Source organism: Ptychodera flava (genome assembly GCF_041260155.1).
Source record: "Ptychodera flava strain L36383 chromosome 23 unlocalized genomic scaffold, AS_Pfla_20210202 Scaffold_23__1_contigs__length_28996876_pilon, whole genome shotgun sequence".
Lineage (NCBI taxonomy): Eukaryota > Metazoa > Hemichordata > Enteropneusta > Ptychoderidae > Ptychodera > Ptychodera flava.
This window is the reverse complement of record NW_027248277.1, coordinates 15775454-15798252: the sequence shown is the minus strand read 5'-3', so window position 1 is coordinate 15798252 and position 22799 is coordinate 15775454. Positions and strand designations below refer to the sequence as shown.

The following is a 22799-nucleotide window of genomic DNA, read 5'->3' as shown; positions in this document are numbered from 1 at the left end:
AAATAAGTAAATGTCAAAAAACCAACCCGAACAAACAAACAAACGAATAAGTAAATAAATAAATAAAGATAAGAGAAAACTATGACAGGAATGAATGAGAGTTAAAGTAATTGAAAATTAGAATTTGTAAAAAGTTGCACCAAAATTATGGCGCGAAAAATTGCTGCACTCAAAGGGCTAATATACTGTACAAAAATTCCAAGCATTTGTCGAGTGGAACTCTAAAGATTTGTGAAAATTGATCATGATTAGTTTTACTTATTTTAAACAGGTTAAAAATTTACAACTCTTACCTGTTGTTAGTTCATCATTGGACATGTGGATGTCCCTAAGTAATGGAGGTACGGGTCCGTCAGCTACATTGAAAGATAAAATGGACGGTTACCATTAGTCTTATGCAATTAATATAGAACAGAGTTTGATAAAAAAAATCATAGCATAAAACCCTATAAAGAAACCAACCCAAACTAACAAACCTAAACAACAAAAACAAAATAAACGAAAACAAAAAAATTAATAATTAACCAACCAATCAAACACAAAAAATGTAAATAAAAATAAAAATTATAAACGTGAAATAAACAAACCCGAACAAACAAAAAATAAGTAAATAAATAAATAAATATAAGGTAAAACTATAACATGAATGAGAGCTAAACTAATTGTACATAAGAATTGTAAAATGTTGCACTGAAATTTTGGCGGCAAAAATCGCAGCACTCAAAGGGCTATTATATTATATCATGCTACCATGCGACATTCTGATTGGACGAGAGCTCATTCTTGCGATGCTTAAATACTTTTTTAGCACTGATAGTGCTGGCAAAACGGGCACCTAAACCAGCATGTTCGAAAGTCATCTTTGCATTTGAACGTGCCAATCTAAAACATAGACCCTCGAGAAAAACCGAAACAGTCCGCTTTATTTTAAAAGACCGAAGTCCGAATTTTGATACAGAGATAAAGCACAGGTCTATAACTCATCTCTTGGTGAAAATAATTTTGGATCGATGATGTAAGACATCTGTGAAATTGCACATTTGGGTGTTATGTAAATCATTGCATTAGGGCAACAGCAGCGCACCGTGCACTTGGCCGGGCAGCGGGAGTCGAGACGCGATATATCCTACCGCTCTTTGAAATAAAGCTAGTTTTCGTTCATACACAAATAAATTGACAATTCCTCAAAGTAACGGTATGTCAGATATTTTTTCCCAAAGTCTAGGCTGTAACAATAACGGACCACGATGCTCTAATGATGTAGACCAAGAAGTTCAAAATAACAATTGGATGACATGACTCCTGGCGACTGCGATGAAAGTTGAAATCAAATAAAACGAGCGGTGTCAGTGTCCAGCTCTCGATGCATCGGGCAAAACAGATCTCACAGTTGCAGTCATTCCACGTCTGAATTATTTCAAAACTGTTTGTTTTCTACTACAATTGATGTCAAAATTATCCATCAAATATAGCTCCTGTAACCTCACTGTACCATTTCTGAATGTCGTGACGCTACGGTAGACGTATACGGTACAGAATGGGACACATCTATTATTTTTAGTGTGCCAAAAAGCCAGGACTATTTGTTCTTATGTAAATTTACGAAAAAAGTTGTTACTTTTTCTTTTGATTTGAACTCTTGACCCTTTTTGTGTCTGCAGCAGATAGATTTGAGTACAGTGTTCGCTTTGCATGCAAATAAAACGCAATGTTTATAAACGAAATGCGTATTTTATCGATATCGTAGGATACTGTGTGCGTGTACGTAATCCCGACTTATAAAATGCTCGGTCTCGGGCGCTGAATTTCCGACGTTCGATCTCTCAGAGGTCTGTTTTCTGCATTTTGGGCTTAAACTAATGAAAGTACCCAAATTGGACAACAAAGACACAAACTGTACCCAAGGAAAGGCCAGTTTTCTGCATTTTGGGCTTAAACTAATAAAAGTACCCCAAATAGGACAACAAAGACACAAACTGTAGCCAAGGAAATGATATGTCCATTTGCTCCAAAATTAAAAAATACAAGAAAACTAATAAGAATTTGTAAAATGTTGCACTGAATTTTTTGTAGGACAAATTGTAGCACTCAAAGGCCTAATATACCGCACAGAAATTCCAAGCATTTGTCGAATGGAACTTTAAAGATATGTGAAAACTGATCATGCTTAGTTTTACTTGTATTTAATAGGTGACAAAATTACCAATCTTACCTTTAGTTAATTCATCATCGGACGTAGGGTCGTCTCTAGGTACTGGAGGTATGAATCCGTCAGCTACATTGAAAGATAGATAATTTCGAAAAGATTTCTTAATGTCATGGTGACGCTTTCAGATTAGCGTAAATTCAAGAATTTGAGGGAAAACAAGATATAACGATTGATTCACCGCAAGATGAAGCAACCTGATTTTTAACGTTTTCTGCCGTCACCGGTAATCAGCCTGAGAAGGGGATCGGAGAAATTAGGGTTGGTGATATTTTGATTCCTGTTAACTTTCAGGCAAAGAGCCCTGGAGCCACTCTCGACTCTCGTCTCACAATGATGAATCCTCATGTTGGTCAGATCTGCCGTTCAGCCATTTTCTATTTACGTCGCGTTGCACTTATTCGAAAGTATCTTTCTAAATCTGCCACAGTGCAATTAATACACGTATTTGGTACATTTCGTATTGATTCGTGTAACTCTGTTTTATTAGGACTTCCCAAATACTTAGTTAATCGTGTTCAACGTATTCAGAATATTGCTCCCAGAATTGTCACTCGTTCTAAACCCACTACACATATCACTCCTGTACTTTAGCAATAACATTGGTTACCTGTTGCTCAACGCATAATTTTTAGGATTTTAATTGTCACTTACAAATGCATTCATTCCATTGCTCCAAACAACTTTTGTGGCATGGTTTCTTTATATGATCCGAATCGTACTTTGAGATCTGCTGATCAGTTTAAACTCCACCAAAATAGGTCACGTACTAAGAAATATGGGGATCGTGCTTTCAGTGTTGCGGCCCCCGATCTTTGGAACAATCTTTCACTTAAGGGGAGATGCTCCCCTACTCTCTCTTCTTTTAAATCAAAGCTCAAAAGGCACCTTTTAAAATAAGCCTTTAGTTAATCTTCTTTTGTAATTTTTCGGTTGATTTGAGGTTACCAGATGAGTTGTTGTGCAAAGTGTTGTTTTTGTTAATTTTAAGATTTTTTACTTGAATATTTTTCATTTAGTTGTGAACGTTTTTGATTTAAGTTGCATATTTTATATTTTCAAAATAGTATTGTAATTGTATAGCGTCTATGATCACTTTTTATCACAATGGATGTATACGCTTTATAAGTAAATAATCATTATTAACTTACACTTGAGCAGGTCATTTGTGGAACAGTAGGTTACACGTAAACAATTATCCGGATTCTAATTTCCAATGTTATGTTGGAATTTGTTTAGCAACTTTACAAAGAAGTGATCTCGTGAATGTATCAAGCTAACTAAATCTCGTTCGTGACAGGACGGAGAAGCCAGGATTAACAGACAAAGAAAATCAAAACAAAAACCTTATAAAACACCAACCAGACTAACAAAGCTAAATAACAAATAACGAATAAACGAAAATAAAGAAATGAATAAAACAACCAAGCCAAAACAAAAAACAAACAAACAAACAGACAAATAAATAAATAAATAAATAAATAAATAAATAAATAAATAAATAAATAAATAAATAAATAAATATCAAACAAACAAACAAATAATGAAACAAGTAAATAACTAAATAAACATAGATGAATGAAACTATGAGATTAATGAGACAAAGTAATTGATCATAAGAATTTGAAAAAATGTTGCACTGAAATTTTGGCGGGAAAAACTGCAGCACTCAAAGGGCTAATATACCGTAGAGAACGGGCGGTTACCATTAGTCTTCATGGTAATTCAATGAATAAATAAGAGTCTTCATGCCAGTGTTTTACAAAATCTTTATTTTGAAAACATTTTTTAATGTCATCTTCACGCTTTGAGATCAGCCTAAACAATACAGAATTTGAGTGAAAACAAGATATAACGATTGATTCACCGCAAGATGAAGCAACCTGTCACGTTACATTCTGCAATCTTTGATAAAGATCGGTAAGATTGTACGCTAAACCATCAAATATTTCAGAAGTATGTATGTACCAGGTACACAACAAATAAACAAACAAATAAAAAGAAAAATTGTAATAAAAAATAAATAAACACTTTCTTATCAACTAACCAACTTTCGTTTATAACAGCACATGGAACCAAGAATTAACAGCCATAGAAAATGAAAACACCCCCCCCCCCAATATTAACCAAACTAACAACACTAAAAATGAAGAAGAAAATACATGAAAACAATAAAAATAATAATTAAACAAGCGCTCAAAAAACAAAATACACAAACAAATAAATAAACGTCAAATATATAAAATCAAAAATAACAAAATCCTAAAAAAATCCCAACAAAACTAACAATCCTAAACAAAAAAATCCCAAAAATGAAAAGTGAATAAATAACCAACAAGCAAAAAATAAATAAATAAATAAATAAATAAATAAATAAATAAATAAATAAATAAATAAATAAATAAATAAATAAATAATAAATAAATAAATAAATACATAATTAAACAAACCCGAACGAACAAACAATTAAGTAAATAGATAAATAAATATAAGAAAAAACTATGACATGAATGAGAGTTAAACTAATTGAACATAAGATTTGTAAAATGTTTCACCGAAATTTTTGCGGGAAAATTGCAGCACTCAAAGGGCTAATATACCGTACAGAAATTAAAAGCATTTGTCGAATAGAACTGTAAAGATTCGTGAAAACTGATCATGCTCAGTTTTATTTAGTTTAAATAGGTGATAAAATTACCAATCTTACCTTTGGTTAATTCATCATCGGACGTTTGATTGTCTCTAAGCAATGGAGGTGCGGATCCCTCAGCTACATTGAAAGATAAAATGGGCGTTTACCATTAACACGATTGGAACTAATTTGGGATAATTGGATCTTCGTATTTTTCAAATTTCTCAAAAATGGTAGGTGCCCTATCGCTGAATGTTGCGATACTACAAACTACTTATAAAAACAAGTGTGTAACGTAAAAAGAAAAGCATGTGAGCTTACATTTGCAGATTTTAAAGACATTAATTCACCATCCATTTATCCCAAATTAGTTTCAATCGTCTTCATTAGTTTTCATGGTGATACAATTAATAAATAACAGTCTTCATGTCAATTTGGAACAAGATATTTATTTCGAAATGTCATCGTAACGCATTCAGATTAGCGTTAATGCCAGGATTTGAGTGAAAACAAGATATAGCGATTGATTTACTGCAAGATGAAGCAACCTGTCAGGTTGCAGTCCGGAGAGTTTGATAAAGATTGGTAAGATTGTAGGCTAAACCGTGAAATATTTCGAGAATGTATCAAGAACATGTAACCTAACAAAATTTCGTCCGTGACAGGACAGGGAAGCCAGGATTAACAGGCATAGAAATGAAAAACAACAACCCAAAATAACAACCAAACTAACAACCCTTAAGAAAGAAAAACAAACAAAAAATGAAAATAAAAATGAATGAATAAACAACCAATCAAAAAACAAAATAAACAAAGAATAAATAAATAAAAATCAAATAAACAAACCCGAACAAACAAACAAAAAGTAAATAAATAAATAAGCATAAGAGAAAACTATAACATGAATGGGAGTTAATGTTATTCAACATCACCTGCACCATATTCAAGATGTGACGTCAGTATCACCACCCACTTTGTGACTAATGATATTGAAGTCACGTCTTCTTTATGTTGCATGAGTTGTTCGGTAAATTCATTAAAATCTATTTTTTTTCTATTTATTTATCTATTTTTTCATTTGTTATTTATATGTTATGTATACTTTTGAATTGATCGGTTGTTTGTGTATTTGTTTTTTAATTATTTGTAAGTTTTGTCGTTTTTGGAGATTTGTTTGCTATGTTTACTTGTTTCTTTGCTTATCCTGGCTTCCCTGTGGTAAGAAAGTCACAATTGGCCAACTTTTCGTGTCATTTGTCGTTAAATGGTGAATTATAAATGGATGTTTGAGACCAATATGTCAAAGGAGTTACTGAGATAAAAAATATCACTTACCACAGTGGTTTGTACTGTCTTCTGAAAGATCGAGTTTTAAGCAAGAGTCGTTGTTGTCCGTTAGTGGAGTTGTTGTCTCGCCGGTCACCGTGATGACCGCACAGAGGTATAAGTCTGTACAGCCCAAAAGGCCAACCATTTTTTCAGTCTGGTTCTTTAAAGAATGCTTTCCATTTTGCTTAATGCTGACTGCAGTAAATGGATTCACTGCTGTTTCCCTTGATGCATCGGTGCCGTCCCCGTAGTCATTTGTGGCGGTATAGTACAGCTTGATGCCGGTAACTACACCGCCACTTCCACCAATATCACAGATGTCGAGATCAAAGGTGATAGTGGCTCCCGATGCACAATCTATGGTCGTAGTAGGATCTTTAATTGTAAATGTCCCGCTGGAGATGTCTGCAAAGAGGACGAGTATGAGAAGACACTCCATCGTTGTTTCGAGGCCTCATTTACATTACGTATGATTGAACCACGGATAACCGAAGAATTGTGTTTATTGTTCGTGGTAAATAAAAGCAAAACAACAATAACAACCCCCTCTCAATCCCAAACCTAGTCTTTTGGATTTTTTTCACTTGAGCTTGGTAGAAATAATATGAATTCGTCTCGCTCCTGCTCACTTTTGTTTCTATATCCATTCCACGCTTTTATATGCAGTTCCAAAACATAATCATAAACGCATGCAAAGGCAGTATGAGTACGATCAAGCGCCCTCTGTATCTAAGAACTTGACTACAGGAGATGCCAAGTCCCAACGATTTCCATAGTAACGAATTTATCAAGCCACATAAAGATTTTCTTGTACATTTGCTCACAACAACAACGTCGAAAGAGCATGCGCTGCACATCAAAAACGAAAACAATTTTATCTAATGTACACAAGGTTAACACGGCATAAACCAATAACCAATGTTTGTTTTCCAATTTTATTTAGCATGAACAAAACCCATAGTTCCTGACCCTCCAATAATTTATAGAATAAACAATAACGCCCCTTGAAAAATGCCAAGTTATCGCATGATTTAATTTTAAAATCAAAGTTGTGCGTTCGTCGCCATAGGGTTAAAAAAAACGTTTTAGGGTCAAACTTCAGTACGCATTTTTACATGAGTCGCATTTGGTTTCAAACCATCTTATAGAAACTAACAGAAACATGTTATGGCATTTATAAATGGATGCCGTAGAAAAGTACAATGAATTCACTTCATTCTGTTGTTTTGATTTTTTAGCAGAGTAGAATAAGAGAAATATCTACTCAAAGTGTAGATATGTTATTGTAACACACCATATGCTAATTCCGTGTCGCGATTCACCAGAATACGTCACGTGACGAGAAAATAGATACGTTTATTCTCCATTGAATCGACAAAAGTGACGTCACAGGGTAATTTTTTGAAAAGCTATTTCCCTAGGGAAATAGTTAAGACCAAATTTTGAAAAGTGCCCGGTCACGTGATCATAGTGTCGTCTGCAACTTTGCAACAATGGCTAGGTGTGGAGATTGGCTGGTCCCCGCGTCAGTGACAAGCACAAAGAGGCAGGTAATGGCAAGCCGCTATATATCAAATTACGAAATCTGAGTGGTTGAACCCTGGGGCACTGTCATTGGCTGTTCAATTTTACTTGGAAGTAAAGCTAAAATTATCACAGTTTCATGATGCGAACGTGGCTAGAATTTAATCAAGGATTTAATAACCATACTTACAAATTTTTAACATTGGCAGCAACCAGACTAAACTAAAAAGCACGCGAGAAAAAAGGATGCACTTTATGCGGAAATGCGCAATTAACAACTTCCGGGAGACCAAAAACTAGCACATTTCAAAATGGCGGTTTGCCTGTATCTGCGTCTTACTACGTGCTGCTTGTCTGGTCACGTGAGACGCAGTGATCAGCGAAGTGTGTTGAACGTTATGTGCGTCCGGGATGAGCGACGGGCCTCTCTCTAAAACAGATTTTCCAACATTTTCCAACATTCCAACAGCGTAGGACTTGAACAGCTCATCGACCAAAAAGATTCAAGTGCAACCAAGGATTGTTGCTGGGTATGCTTAGGATATTTTTCGAAAAAAGTGGTACCACATACAACTGTAAGCGCTGTGGAAATATCGCCAAGTAAACTTGTCACAAAGGATTGTTGTGGAGCAAAATATCAAAACACATTAAAAACTATAACATAAAAAAACATTAGCGTGTGGTGTGTTATTAAACACCTATAACCTTGACTTTATTCGAGCTATAGCGCCCGTCTATTATCCCTCGTGGCCGTGTGTTACCAGAAAACACATCGCTATACCCCTCAGCCTACGGCCTCTGGCAATAGCGATGTGTTTCTGGTAACACACGGCCCCTCGGGTAATAGACGGGCGCTAAAGCCCTCATGACCAGGCAATAGGTGTTTACTATTGAACACACCTATCGTGAAGGACATCCTATGCTCTGAAACATTGTGACAACTGGGAAAGAAAACATGGGCGTCTTACCTGCCGTGGCCGTACAAATCAATAGTGCACATACTTTAAAGATGAACCAGAGTGACTGCGTAGATCTAAATGAAAATGACACATGTACGATGCTGATTAGTGAATATGAGAACGATAGTTACATACAAATAGATAAATATAGAGTGGAACATTAATTGCAAATTAAAGATATCATAGTATAAACAACTTAAAGGGTGAGTAGCTCTGACTTTTGATGATTTTCAGTATTTTGTTAAGGTGGAATTCGCTTCAGGGACGGATATTAGGGCTCTGAAACTTTTAGAATATTCACTTGGTCTATCGCTTATGAGGGCTCATTTTTAAGCTTATGGAGTAAATATAGCTTTTGCCGAATCAGATTCTTGAAAGTCGGAAATATGTCATTTCCCCATTGAGATAACACATGGACGGGGCCATTTTGAAATTAAAGAGTCGGTATATTTTTGACCATTCGTTTCTCCATTACTAAAAATTTGATCCCTATTTGTATTCTTGATTTTGAAAGAGAATGGTAACGTTCAAAGTTCGGTCTGGGAACGTTTTGGCGAAATTTCGGTCTTTCATTTTCGAGGCACGAACCACCTTAATTTAGAATTACAGTTTCTCAGTCTACTCTCCAAAGCAGGTTGAAATACACAGCGTTTTGATGGTTAACTCGGCCTCTACATGTGTAAACTGCATTGCTAATGGGGACAAGAGAATTCTACCACGGACTAGAGTTCAGACGTTAGCAATAGCGGCGAATCATATTCATATACACACTGTGTTGACAAAAGCTAAATGGTTGGTGTTTCAACGTGTTTTTGAGAGAAGAACATGTATTTGCAATCGAGTCAAGACAAAAGCATTGCCAAACACCATTACAAGGTACTGCTACTGACGACTCGTTACAGCCGATGATCGGGAAGGTAGCGCATGGAAAATAGTTTTCTTGGAATGGTAAAGTAATATTATGAAATAATTAAAGGAAATCATTGACAAATGAATTTTATGGCTTAATCAGTTTTAACATTACGATGGTTTTTCAGTGTACATCTCTATGTACCAACTGCGTCAACAAACTACAGCAAGCCTTTTAAATAGAAGCCTCTACTACAAACAGAATGGCTCATCCGCATTAGATCCGCAGGAATATTATCAGGGATAGTGCAGGCTAATTTGTCATCTAAGGAATGCTTACCTCATGGTTCCGGCTCTTCGGAAATGCAAAACTCAGATTTTGCACCTGTCTGACAGGGATCTCTTAATATACTGTAAAATGGTGAAATTGTTTAATAATTTACAGCTGGATTGATGAAGTAGCGCCTCCCTAGGTGTAAAAGGGAAGGTCCATTGTTTGTCATTGATGAGATGGCACTCCTATCAACCAATGAAAACGTCTGACAAGCGTGTCAATCACTCAATTTACACTCATAATGGCCTCCAAGGAAACAAAAAATCCTGGTCTATGATGATGAAAAAATATTACAAAGAGCGGCGACAGCATCTAGAGCAAACTGGTTACCCAAGGTTCATATGTAACCTTGCGTATTTTACTGCGATAAAAGTTTTATAATTTTTCAGATAATTTCTTTCCACGGTGAATGTTACATCGAATTCCTAGCACATACTGTAACAAAATCTCAACCTGCAATAGGTTTCGTCTAGAAATTAGACATCCGCACAAGTTAAGAGTTGGCAGAGACATCGTTCCGCATTAATCAGCATTAACCTTCGGAGTTCTTTGAGATAGATGTCCCGTCCATCTTCATTCATATCAAAATCATACCACTAATTCTCGCTAATGTCTACTTATTCATTTTGAAGCACATTTACTATGAGGCCCTCGGCCTGACGGCCTTGGAAATGCAACTGTATTTCTGAAAAACGCGTGAGCATCGCTCAAATTACCTCCAGTCTATTGTACCAGCGAAGCTATGTATTGTCAACTATTACATTTTCGAGAGGGCAACAATTCTTTTTCTTTTGTCAGTTGACTGACGGTAAAGTACTGAGCTTGTGATCAAGCTTAAAGGATTTCTAATGTTTGTTATCAGGCAGAGTAATGTATTGATGCTTTACGATTGGAAGTACAACACATAATGCTTCAGGGGACATACATACATACATACATACATACATACATACATACATACATACATACATACATACATACATACATACATACATACATACATACATACATACATACATACATACATACATACATACATACATACATACTACAAACATACATACATACATACTACATACATACATACATACATACATACATACATACATACATACATACATACATACATACATACATACAGACAGACAGACAGACAGAGAGACAGAGACAGACATGTACGCTTGCATCATGCACGCGTATACATATTTTTTCTTAGTAGGCTTATCCCACGTATTAGAAACATAGAGATCTGTCTCAGTCGCACAATATGCGGTTACTTCAAGGGCTAGTCAATTCGCCACTTGCAGCTTCTTGATTCAGGAAGAATCGTGCGAAGACGTCGTGTATGTTCACGACATAGACACTTGACGTTAGTCTGAGTACATACTACAGACCAACCGAGATGCCAGGCGATAGACTTAACACCCCTTTAAAAAGTTTGGGCAGATACTACAACCTTGATATAAGTTGATAACAGAGAGAGAGAGAGAGAGAGAGAGAGAGAGAGAGAGAGAGAGAGAGAGAGAGAGAGAGAGAGAGAGAGAGAGAGAGAGAGAGAGAGAGAGAGAGAGAGAGAGAGAGAGACACTATAGCGCCTGCCAGAGTGATTGGCCTTCCGGTTAATAGTTTTCCGATTTTGTATCCCGGTTATTTATCATGAGAGGTCAGGGGTCAGCTGACGGAGACCCATACTTCTACAGGTGCCTCCAAAATTCTCTTAAAATTTCACGAAAACTGTTCTTGGTTTTCCCTTACAAATCAAGTTTAAAGATTTGTAAAGTTTTGTTGACACAGTTGGTGTTCGTGTGAAGCAATGGGCGTCTCTTTGGAGCAGTGGAGAGCGAAAATTGGATGTTTCACGCAACGGAGGAAAAGACTGTGGAGACCGCCATGCATAACAATGAGAAGAGGCTACGTGTCATTGTTTTTGAAGCTGGTATTGTGCACGCTACTCCTCAGTGCTGGTGACATAGAGTCCAACCCTGGACCAAGGACTACAAACAATGCTCCATCTGACAGAGTTACGAGGCAAACAAAGTTAAGTGAAGTTGGTATTGATACTTCTGAAAACCCAGCTATGACTCAAAGTCATGATATTAAGAAAATACTCAGTCAACTTGCCGCCCTCCGTCAAGATTTGTCGGGTAAGTTTGAGCAGTTAAATAATTCTGTGGATAATCGCTCAACTGCTTTTTCCAAGATCAAGGATACCAATTTGACCACAGAATACTTTGGAGATCTTTACCTAAATTTTCCTTGGCCCTACAAAATACTGTTGCGCTTTCGGAGGACAAGCGAAGGTTAGGGGAAGACCTTCAGGGGTCACATTATGACTAAGGTAAATAGAGTCAAATTGACAACAGAGCCTGTGGCAATGACTACAAATAACCGAGTATCCATTTGATTGCGAGGTGTGCCTCTATAAAGATGAAAATATCTTACACTTCGCCACATCTTCAGGAGTCTGTTCATGGTTAAGGCTGTTGAGGTCGAAAGTGAAAGAATAAACTTTTTTTCAAATTTTCCTCAATAAAATTCAACCATTCTTTCATCGAATCAAGAATGGAAATCAGGTGTCCCAATGCAAAACTTGGAACTCGAGAAGCAAATGGCCTAACATAAAATTCAAATGGCCGCCATCCCTTTCCTAAGTCAATGGCGAAAAATACAATTTTCGATTTTCGAAGAACTAAGACGGTGAATTATCTTCTTAGTGAAAGGGCTTTAAAATAAAACCCCACCAATGGGTGGTACTTCAGAAAAGAATTGTAAAAAAAATGAGAGTCCAAATATCTGTCCCGCTGCTCATTTTACCGTTACTATACGCCTCGTCGTTTAAATATTTATGGAAGGTATGGAAGATTACGAGTCACGGCGGAGCCACACTGCTCAACGCGCAGTGTTGGCAGCTGGCTCTTTCCGGTTTTGAATAGCTTTTTCCAACATGGACATTCTAAAAAATACTATACGGTCTGCCCCTGTCTCTCTGTGTCTCTGTCTGTCTGTCCCCTAATTTCGAAATTTCAAAACTCTCTCCCTTGAACTCATAAAATGAATATTTTCACAAATTTTCACATATCACATATCTTTACTTGTTATTGCGTTCGAGAGTGTATACTCGTCTCCAGTAGAGAAACTGCAGATCAAAATTTCGTAATGACGAAAGGACAAATAGGAACAAAGGAGTAGAATTTAGGGTCACATGTTAAATGAGATGATGACTGGAGTTCATTTTGTGATGGTGAAAATGCAAGCGACGCATTCACACTTAAGGATGTACGATCGGAAAAAGTAAAAGTAATGTCAATTTTTTCAAATGGGGATTTTTGAATACCTACATATGTGAATAGTCCAAAACTGGGAAAAAAAGATGGGTCACCGCGCTTGTTTTTTTACAAAATGACATTAAAAATTCACGGTTTTTCACAAAATCACTAAAAATCAATAAAACAGGTCATCATTTTCATATTTATGTCATAATTGCATTTTCCGCGTTTACACTGTAAAGGAATAAAGAAATTATAAATCTAAGCTACTTTGAAGAATTTACTTGCATTAAAATTGAGTTAAAAAGTCACGATATTTATTTTTTAACCAAAATTGCAACAAATATGCCCCAAATTTTAGGACTGGGAGAGGGTAATTTATTAATTATTGATAGTTTCTACTAATGTCAATTTCTCAAACTTTGCTAAATAATAGCTCTTTTTGTGAATTTTTCAAAACCACATTTTGTTTAGTAGGTCACCGAGCTCGATTTTTCACAATTTTGCAAAATCTAACTAGGATTTACAGGTTCTGGCGATAAATCATGCTCTCCCGGGTTCGTCGCACGAAGGCGCTTTTCAAATGCTGCTAACCTGCAGTGGCTACCTGCAGTGGCTTGTCCAGACATGGTCATGATTCAAGCCTACCTGTAAACTTTAATGAGAGGGAAATGACAGAACAAAGCAAAGACTTTTAGGTTCTTTTACTTTTTAGAGTCAATATATTAATACAGCATACAAAAAATCACGTAATATTTCCTGCCGTGACGCTTATCGATGGAGATTTTATAGGTTGACTTCGCTGCAGGCTAAGTTGTCACACACTAGGCCTACGTGGAGCCAGGAGCCGAGGCCGTGAACTTCGCGTTTCCCCAATACACGATGACAATCGTAAAGGCAAGCCCGCAACTGACACAAGTGTCAAGATTTTCGGCTAGTACACTCAAATCAACAATGCGACGGCCATTCTTCCATTCTCCGGTAGCTAGCGACACTATCATTGGGATTATAACCACGACCTCCTCTCTTGTATAGCGAATCAGACGTCACACTTCTGACTTACGCTGCGCAGGCTACGGTCATGTTGCATTTTTTTATCTCTTTGCTGAATTCTCGTACCTTCCAGCGTATTTTGAGGGCACGCTGAACATTTTCTCGGCGCGATTTTCCTTTACCTGCAGACGACATTTTGTACAACGCAAAAACGTTCGGAACGTCACTATGCGCGCGTGGTTACTATAGATACATTTCTGCGCGGAAATCGGCGCAGTACGCTTATATTTTTCCGATCGTACATCCTTAAGGTGAGTGCGTGACAATGTTGGAGGGAAATTACTGATGAGGAGTGTGGAAGTAGAAATATAAGAAAGCATGTAATTAGGCTGACATGGTCAGGCAGATCGTCTGAGTTACAATAGCAATGACGTCAATGTGTGTACTGTTTCTAACAGACTGACCATCAGAAAAATTAGCCACAACCTCTTGATGTAGTTTCATTTTTATCGGAAAAAGTTTAATATTTAGTTTGTCAGACGCTGACTTATGAAAAAATGTGACAATAATTATTGTCTTTTTATGGTTTTATTTATTAATTCTGTATATTCTGGAAACCGTATATACAGGGAATCCATAATAGTGTAAAGCACAACGGGAAGACCGAACAGACATGAATGGTGTCAATCATATCGGATTCGTCATTTCCTTATTGTTGATCATACATTTACATTACAGTCAAGTTGATGACATTTCGGTCATTTGTCACATCAGACGAACAGTTTTAATTCTATACCAGAGAGACGTATCCGATACGGAGTCGCTCATCAATGACGTCATTATTATGAAGACGTAATAATCTCATCATGTGATGTCATCCATAGCATCTTCATATAGTCCCATCGGTAAGCGAAGTGTATCTGTTTGCGAATACAGTCAACTTCCCCATCATGATGTGGGAAGTTAAGTTAAATCAAGTACAAAACACATAGTTCGTACTAGAATAATTGACTACTTCGGATTGTCTTCACGGTAACTTGGTAAAAATTTTAAGAGGTCTGCAGGAATTCATCTAGTAGCATAGCTCGTTAGTCCCATGTGTTTACCAGTCAAGAATTACAAGAAATTATTTGCTGCTTGAATAAACCTAACAGAAATGCTCATTCAAATTTAAAACAGGAGAAAATTGTTCCTATCGTTATCTTACTTACGAGTTATAACCTTAAAAGACAAATCCGACTTTCAGTCGAATGTAATGCGTTTACATCGTAAGTATCAGGAGTTATGCCTGTCCTATCAGAGTTGTCAGAAAGTCCGTCATAAATGATAGAAAGGCGTTTTCCTAAGAAAACGAAACGTCCTCCTTCTCCGAATCTTAGATGAGTACATTCATTGAAGCGGAATCTGAAACAAAGTTTAGACACCATATAATATAGGTCAGAAACAACAATGGCTTGCGTTGCGATATAGTGAATATATAGCCTTTTTCCCGCTTTGCTGTGAGGGCTCTGTATTTCCGTCTGTTCTTCCGCGGGGGGGGGGGGGGACAGTTTACGGAAGCATAACCGGATAAACATGCTAGCGATAATAGCTCAGAAATACATGAGACTGTAGCGGTGGTTTGTAGCCGTCGTTGTCTTTATGCCACATGTTGTTCTTCACAAGACGATGAGGACAACGGTGATGATGATTTTGTCTCTAGTGATAACGTTAATGGTATTTCAGTGACAAGCAACAATTATCATACCTGTATGGAATCATCCAATGAACGTTTTTATGTTAAAACCACAGGTCCGTTACTCCCATTACAGCTGTGAGTATGAGTGGTAAATAACGTCGATGGAAATAGCACTTGAATCTGTTAAAAAAACACAAAATTTAAGTCTTTCACGGATTTGTCGAGCGGAATTGTAAAGATTTGTGAAATCTGATCATGCATAGTTTTACTCAGTCTAAATGGGTGACAAAATTACCTATCTTACCTGTGGTTAATTCATCATCGGACGTTGGGTCCTCTCTGAGTACTGGAGGTACGGATCCATCAGCTACATTGAAAGATAAAATAGACGATTACCATTGGTCTTCATGGTAATTCAAACAGTTTTCATACCAATGTTTAATAAAATATTTATTTCGAAAACATTTCTTAATGTCATCGTGACGCTGTCAGATTAGCGTAAATTCCAGAATTTGAGTAAAAACAAAGATATAACGATTGATTCACCGCAAGAAGAAGCATCCTGTCAGGTTATAATCCCTGAAATATTTCAGAAATATGTATGTACCACGTACTTGTAGGCAGGACACATGTATTAACTACACTTGAGCAGGCACATTTTCGGAACAGTAGCCAGCATGTAAACATTTATACAGATCCTAATTACCAATGTTATGTGGGATTTGTTTAGCAACTTGACAAAGAAGTGATCTCGTCGTTGTGAATGTAAAGAAGTAGAGTATCAAACACTTTGTTGCCAAGCCAACAAATCCTCGTTCTTGATGTGAGAGGGAGACAGGATTAACAGACAAAAAAAGTCAAAGCACCAAACCCTATACAAATCCTAACCAAGCTAACAAAACTAAATAACAAAAAAACCCCAAATAGATAAAAACGAATAAATTGATTAATAACCATTTAATCAAAAACAAAACAAAAAACCAAACAAATACAAAGTATATAATGAAAAAAATTAAATAAAAGTCAAATAAACAAACCCCAAAAAAACAAGAAATAAATAAATAAATAAATAAACATAACAGAAAACTGTGACAGGAATGAGAGTTAAAGTAATTGAAAATAAGAATTTGTAAACTGTTGCACCATTGCACCAAAATTTTGGCGAGAAAAATTGTTGCCTTAAAAGGGCTAATATACTGTACAAAAATTCCAAGCATTTGTTGAGTGGAACTGTGAAAATTTTTGAAAATTGATCATGCTTAATTTCACATATTTTAAGAAAGTTACAAATTAACAATTCTTACCTGTGGTTAGTTCATCCTTGGACTTAGGGTCGTCTCTGGATAATGGAGGTACGGATCCCTCTGCTATATTGAAAGATAAAATGGGTGATTACCATTAGTCTTTATGGTGATTAATAAATGATAGTCTTCGTGTCAATTTTAACAAAGTCGTTAGATGTTAAACGTTTCTTAATGTTATCGTAACGCTTTCAGCTTAGCGTTAATTCCAGAATTCAAGTGAAAACAAAATATAAAAATTGATTAACCACAAGATGAAGCAACCTTTCAAGTTGAAGTCCAGAGTATTTGATTAAGATGGGTAAACTTGAAGGGTAATCCGTGAAATATTTAAGAAATATGTAAATCTATGTATCACGTACTTGTAGGGATGATACATGTATTAACTACACTTAAGCAGGTTTATTCGTTGAACAGTAGGTAACATGTAATTATTTATCCGGATCTACTTTCCAATGTTATGTTGGAATTTGTTTAGCAACTTGACAAAGAAGTGATCTCGTCATTTGGTATGGAATACTAATCAAGCCAACAAAGTCTCATTCGTCACATGACAGGGAAGCAAGGATTAACCAAAAAGAAAAAAATCATAGCGTAAAACCCTCCAAGAACCCAAGGAAACTAAGAACCTAAACAACATAAAGCAAATATACGAAAACAAATAAATGAATAAATAACATTTCAATCAAAACCAATACCAATAAACAAACAGACAAACAAATAATAATAATAAATAAACATCAAATAACAAAGCGTGACAAACCAACAAACATATAAATAAATAAATATAAATAAATATATATTAATAAATAAATAGACAAAAACAACAAACAAATAAACAAATAAATAAAATAAATAAATAAATAAATAAATAAATAAATAAATAAATAAATAAATAAATAAATAAAAACTATGACATGAATGGGAGTTAAAGTAATTGAACAAAAGAATTTGTAGAATGTTGCACTGAAATTTTGGCGGAAAAATTGCAGCGCTCAAAGGGCTATTAGATATTATTCCCTAATATTTTTCTTCGTTCAGCGAAGGAAAATACGAGTGACGTAAAGACCGTGTCACTACGAGTCGAAGACGAGTGGTGACACGGTCATTACGTCACGAGTATTTTCCGAGCTGAATGAAGAAAAATATTAGGGAATAATATACTTATCACATGCACAAGCCAAAAATTCGTTATTTTTTGCAAAATAAAATAAGTTTTCCATGACGATTCCGCGTTTAAACTTTTGAACTACTTTAGGAATAAATATCAGTACGCCGTGCACAAGTTGTCAATCATTTCCAGTCGTCCGTCGCGTGCATTTGCGCTACGTTCGTTCATGTGTGGAGGAAATGACAGCTCTCGGTCTACATGTAGGCTACCTTCCGCAAAGTTATACTTTATTTCAAAGATAGCATAGTCCTAGAAATTTATCACAGACGAAGATACGCTATTTTTCGGGAACAAATATCGACTGAATCTCGACGGCGCGAACACTGTAAACGTCGCGCCTGATCCTGTTTGCAGTGCGTACGGAACCCACGGTATACGCGACCAGCTTTCCGCAAATTATTCACGTAATTCCTTCGGAATATACAGGCGGTACACTCTTGTGTTTACATTGTTCGGATTAGTAATGTCGTAGTCTGTGAAAATATCGATTTCATTACACGACTTTTGATCGTGGGAGAAACATCGGCCACCATGATGTTTGTTTACATATTTACGAGCACACCGAAGATCGACAAAAAAAAGGTCCGACGCACCAATATTGATGACATAGACGCGGGTTGTCGTGACGTAGAACGACCAGAGAATAAATCCGTATTTTTTGTTCGGAGACGACAAACTTGGCTTGTGCATGTGATAATAAGCTTATACCGTACAGAAATTCCAAGCATTTGTCGAGTGTAACTGTAAAGATTTGTGAAAACTGATCATGCTTAGTTTTACTCAGTCTAAATGGGTTACAAACTTACTGATCTTACCTGTAGTTAATTCATCATCGGACGCTAGGTTTTCTCTAAGTAATGGCGGTACGGATCCGTCAGCTACATTGAAAGATAAAATGGGCGGTTACCATTAGTCTTCATGGTAATGCAACTAATACAGTGCGTTTCACCGTGGTACCGCAATTCAGCGTATGAGACGGATACATTTCAAGTACCAAACAAACGATTAGCTCGGGTATCACGACACATTTCAAAGCTTCCAACTCGTTGATTAATTACAGTAAACCAGCATGGAGCAGCCCCTGTGTCTAGACTGAGAGATACAATTGATCTACAATGTGACTGTTTTTACAAATTCAGCTAAAAGTTGAAGAGCTGCGTTAATTCGAAACTTGAAACTTGAAAATGAATGAAATAAACTTCATTTCTTGCGTTGACAACTGACAGTTGAGGTTCATGTCAGATATCGAAGTCGACATCGTGTTCGGGCCCTGTGTATTTCATTTCTGTCAGCTCTTCAACTCTTAGGTGAAATTGTAAAAAAACAGTTACTTTTTAGATCAAGTGTATCTCTCAGTCTAGACTGCGGCTGCCCCATGCTGATTTACTGTAATTAATCAAGGAGTCGGTGACTTTGAAATGTTTCGTGATACCTAAGCTAATCATTTTTGGTAGGGTTAAATGTGTCCGTCTCATACGCTGAGTTGCAGTACCTAGGTCAAACGCACTGTAAATAACAGTTTTCACGTCAATATTTAACAAGACATTTATTTCGAAATTATTTTTAATGTCATCGTGACGTTTTCAGACAGGCGTAAATTCCAGAATTTGAGTGAAAACAAAGCTATAACGATTGATTCACCAAAAGATGAAGCATCATGTCAGGTTACATAATTGCTGCAATATTTCAAAATATGTATGTACCACATACTTGTAGGCAGGACATATGTATTAACCTACACATGAGCAGGTTCGTTTGTGGAAGAGTAGGCAACATGTAGACATTAATCCGGATTCCAATTTGAAATTTCGAGTTGGAAATTGTTTAACAACTTGACGAAGAAGTGATCTTGTCGTTGTGAATGTAACGAAGTGGGGTATGGAACACTTTCTTATCAAGCTAACTAAATTTCGTTTGTGACAGGAGAGGGAGACAGGATTAACAGCAAGAGACAAAAAATCCAAATAACAACCAAACTAACAACCTTTAACAAAAAACAACAAATAATGAATATCAAAAATGAATGAATAAACGACCGATCAAAAAACAAAATAAATAATAAATAACAAAATAATAAATAATAAATAAATAAATAAATAAATAAATAAATAAATAAATAAATAAATAAATAAATAAATAAATAAATAAATAAATAAATAAACCGAAGAAGCAAAGAAAGTAAATAAATAAATACATAAACATAAGAGAAAACTATTACATGAATGGGACTTAATGTAATGAAACATCACCTGCAACATATATAAGATATGCCGTCAGTATCACAAACAACTTTGTGACTGATGATGTTAAAGTCACATCTTTAATATGTTGCATTAGGTGTTCGTTAAAAATCATACAAAATATATTTTTTTGTATTTAGTATATGTATTTGTTCATTTGATATATATTTGTTATATAAACTTTTGGTCTGATTGGTTGGTTGTGCATTTGTTTTTGTTTATTTACACGTTTTGTTGTTTGGGGATTTGTTTGGTATGTTTATTTGATTCTTCGCTTGTCCTGGCTTTCCTCGGGTAAAAAACTCACAATTCGCCAAATAGTGTCATTTATCGTTAAAATGATGAATTATAAATGGATGTTTGAGACCAATATGCTAAGAAGTTACAGAGATAAAAAATATCACTAACCACAGTGGTTTGTGCTGTCTTCTGATAGATCGAGTTTTAAGCAAGAGTCGTTGTTGTCCGTCAGTGGAGTTGTTGTCTCGCCGGCCACCGTGATGACCGCACAGAGGTATATGTCTGCACACCCTAAACGGCGAATAAGCAAAATTGTAGTCTGGTTCGTTAGAGAATGCTTTTCAGTTGGCTTGATGCTGACTGCAGTAAATGGATCCACTGCTGTTTCCCCGTACCCAACGGTGCCGTCCCCGTAGTCATTTGTGGCGGTAAAGTACAGCTTGATGCCGGTAACTACACCGCCATTTCCACCAATATCACAGATGTCGAGATCAAACGTAATAGTATTTCCGAATACACAGTTTATGGTCGTAGTCTGATCTTTAATGGTAAACGTCCCGCTGGCGATATCTGCGAAAAGGACACTTGTAAGAAGACAGTCCATCGTTGTTTCGAGGCCTCGTTTACAATTGCATATGATAAAACCATGGATAACCGGAGATTTTTATTAATTATTCGTGATAAATAAAAGCAAAAACAACGACAGCAACCCCAACCCCAAAATCAAGCATTTTGGATTGCTTTCACAAGGCCTTGGTAGAAATGATATGAATTCGTCTCGCTCCTGCTCAGTTTTGCTTCTATACCCATTCCGCGCGTTTTATATACAGTACATACAAATCATACTCATAAATGCATGCACTGGCCGTATGAGTACAATCAAGCGTCCTCTGTGTCTAAGAATGTGACTACAAGAGCTGGCAAGTCCCGACACTTTCCATAGTAACGAGGTTCTCAAGCCACGTAAGAATTTATTGTACATTTGCTCACAGCAACATGCATGTACAACAACATGCGCTGCACATCAAAAACGAAAACACATTTTATCTAATTTACAGAAGAGGGCATAAACCACTTACCAATGTTTGGTTTGCATTTTTTACCACGAGCAAAACCCATACTTCTTGACCCTCCCATAGTTTATAGAATAAACAATAACGCCCCTTGACAAATGCCAAGTTACATGATTTGATTTTAAAATCAAAGTTGTGCGTTCGTCGCCATAGGGTTAAAAAACGTTCTTGGGTCACACTTCAGTACGCAATTTTACGTAAGTCGCATTTGTTTCAAACCATCTTATCTAAACTAATGCAAACACATACCTAATGCAAACAGGTGTTATGGTATTTAAAATGGATGCCGTAGAAAAGTATAATAAATTAATTTCATTCTGTTGTTTTAATTTTTTTAAGCGGAGTAGAAAAAGATAAATATCTACTCTAAGTGTGATACATGTGACTGTTGAACACACATATCGCGAAGGACATTCTTTGCTCTGATGCGTTGTTATAGCTAGGAAAGAAAACATGGGCGTCTTAATTACCTGCCGCGGCCTTTGACGTATAAATCAATAGTGCGCATACTTTAAGGATGAACCACAGCGACTGCGTAGAACTGAATGAAAATGACACATGTACGATGTTGATTAGTAAATATGAGAAACGATAGCTACATAAAAATAGATAAACATAGATTGGAACATTAACTGCAAATTATCATAGTGTAAACAACTTAAAGGGCAAGAAGCTATGACTTTTGATGATTATCAGTATTTTTGTTTAAGGTGGAATTCTCTTCGGGGACAGATATTAGGGCTCTGAAACTTTTAGAATATTCACTTGGTCTATCGCTTATGAGGGCTCATTTTTAAGCTTATGGAGTAAATATAGCTTTTGCCGAATCAGATTCTTGAAAGTCGGAAATATGTCATTTCCCCATTGAGATAACACGTGGACGGGGCCATTTTGAAATTAAAGACTCGGACGGGTATATTTTGGACCATTCGTTTCTCCATTACTAAAAATTTGATCCCTATTTGTATTCTTGATTTTGAAAGAGAATGGTAACGTTCAAAGTT

General features: G+C 36.2%; 1 long non-coding RNA gene across 1 annotated transcript; it reads right to left on the bottom strand.

The window, feature by feature from the left end:
- Nucleotides 1-2212: 2212 nt before the first annotated feature.
- On the bottom strand, nt 2213-6448 carry LOC139123942 (uncharacterized). The gene is made up of 3 exons (XR_011549802.1): nt 6174-6448; nt 4914-4976; nt 2213-2275 (listed from the first exon to the last, which is right to left on the bottom strand). It is a non-coding gene; the product is annotated as an uncharacterized lncRNA (long non-coding RNA).
- Between the last annotated feature and the right edge of the window lie 16351 nt (nt 6449-22799).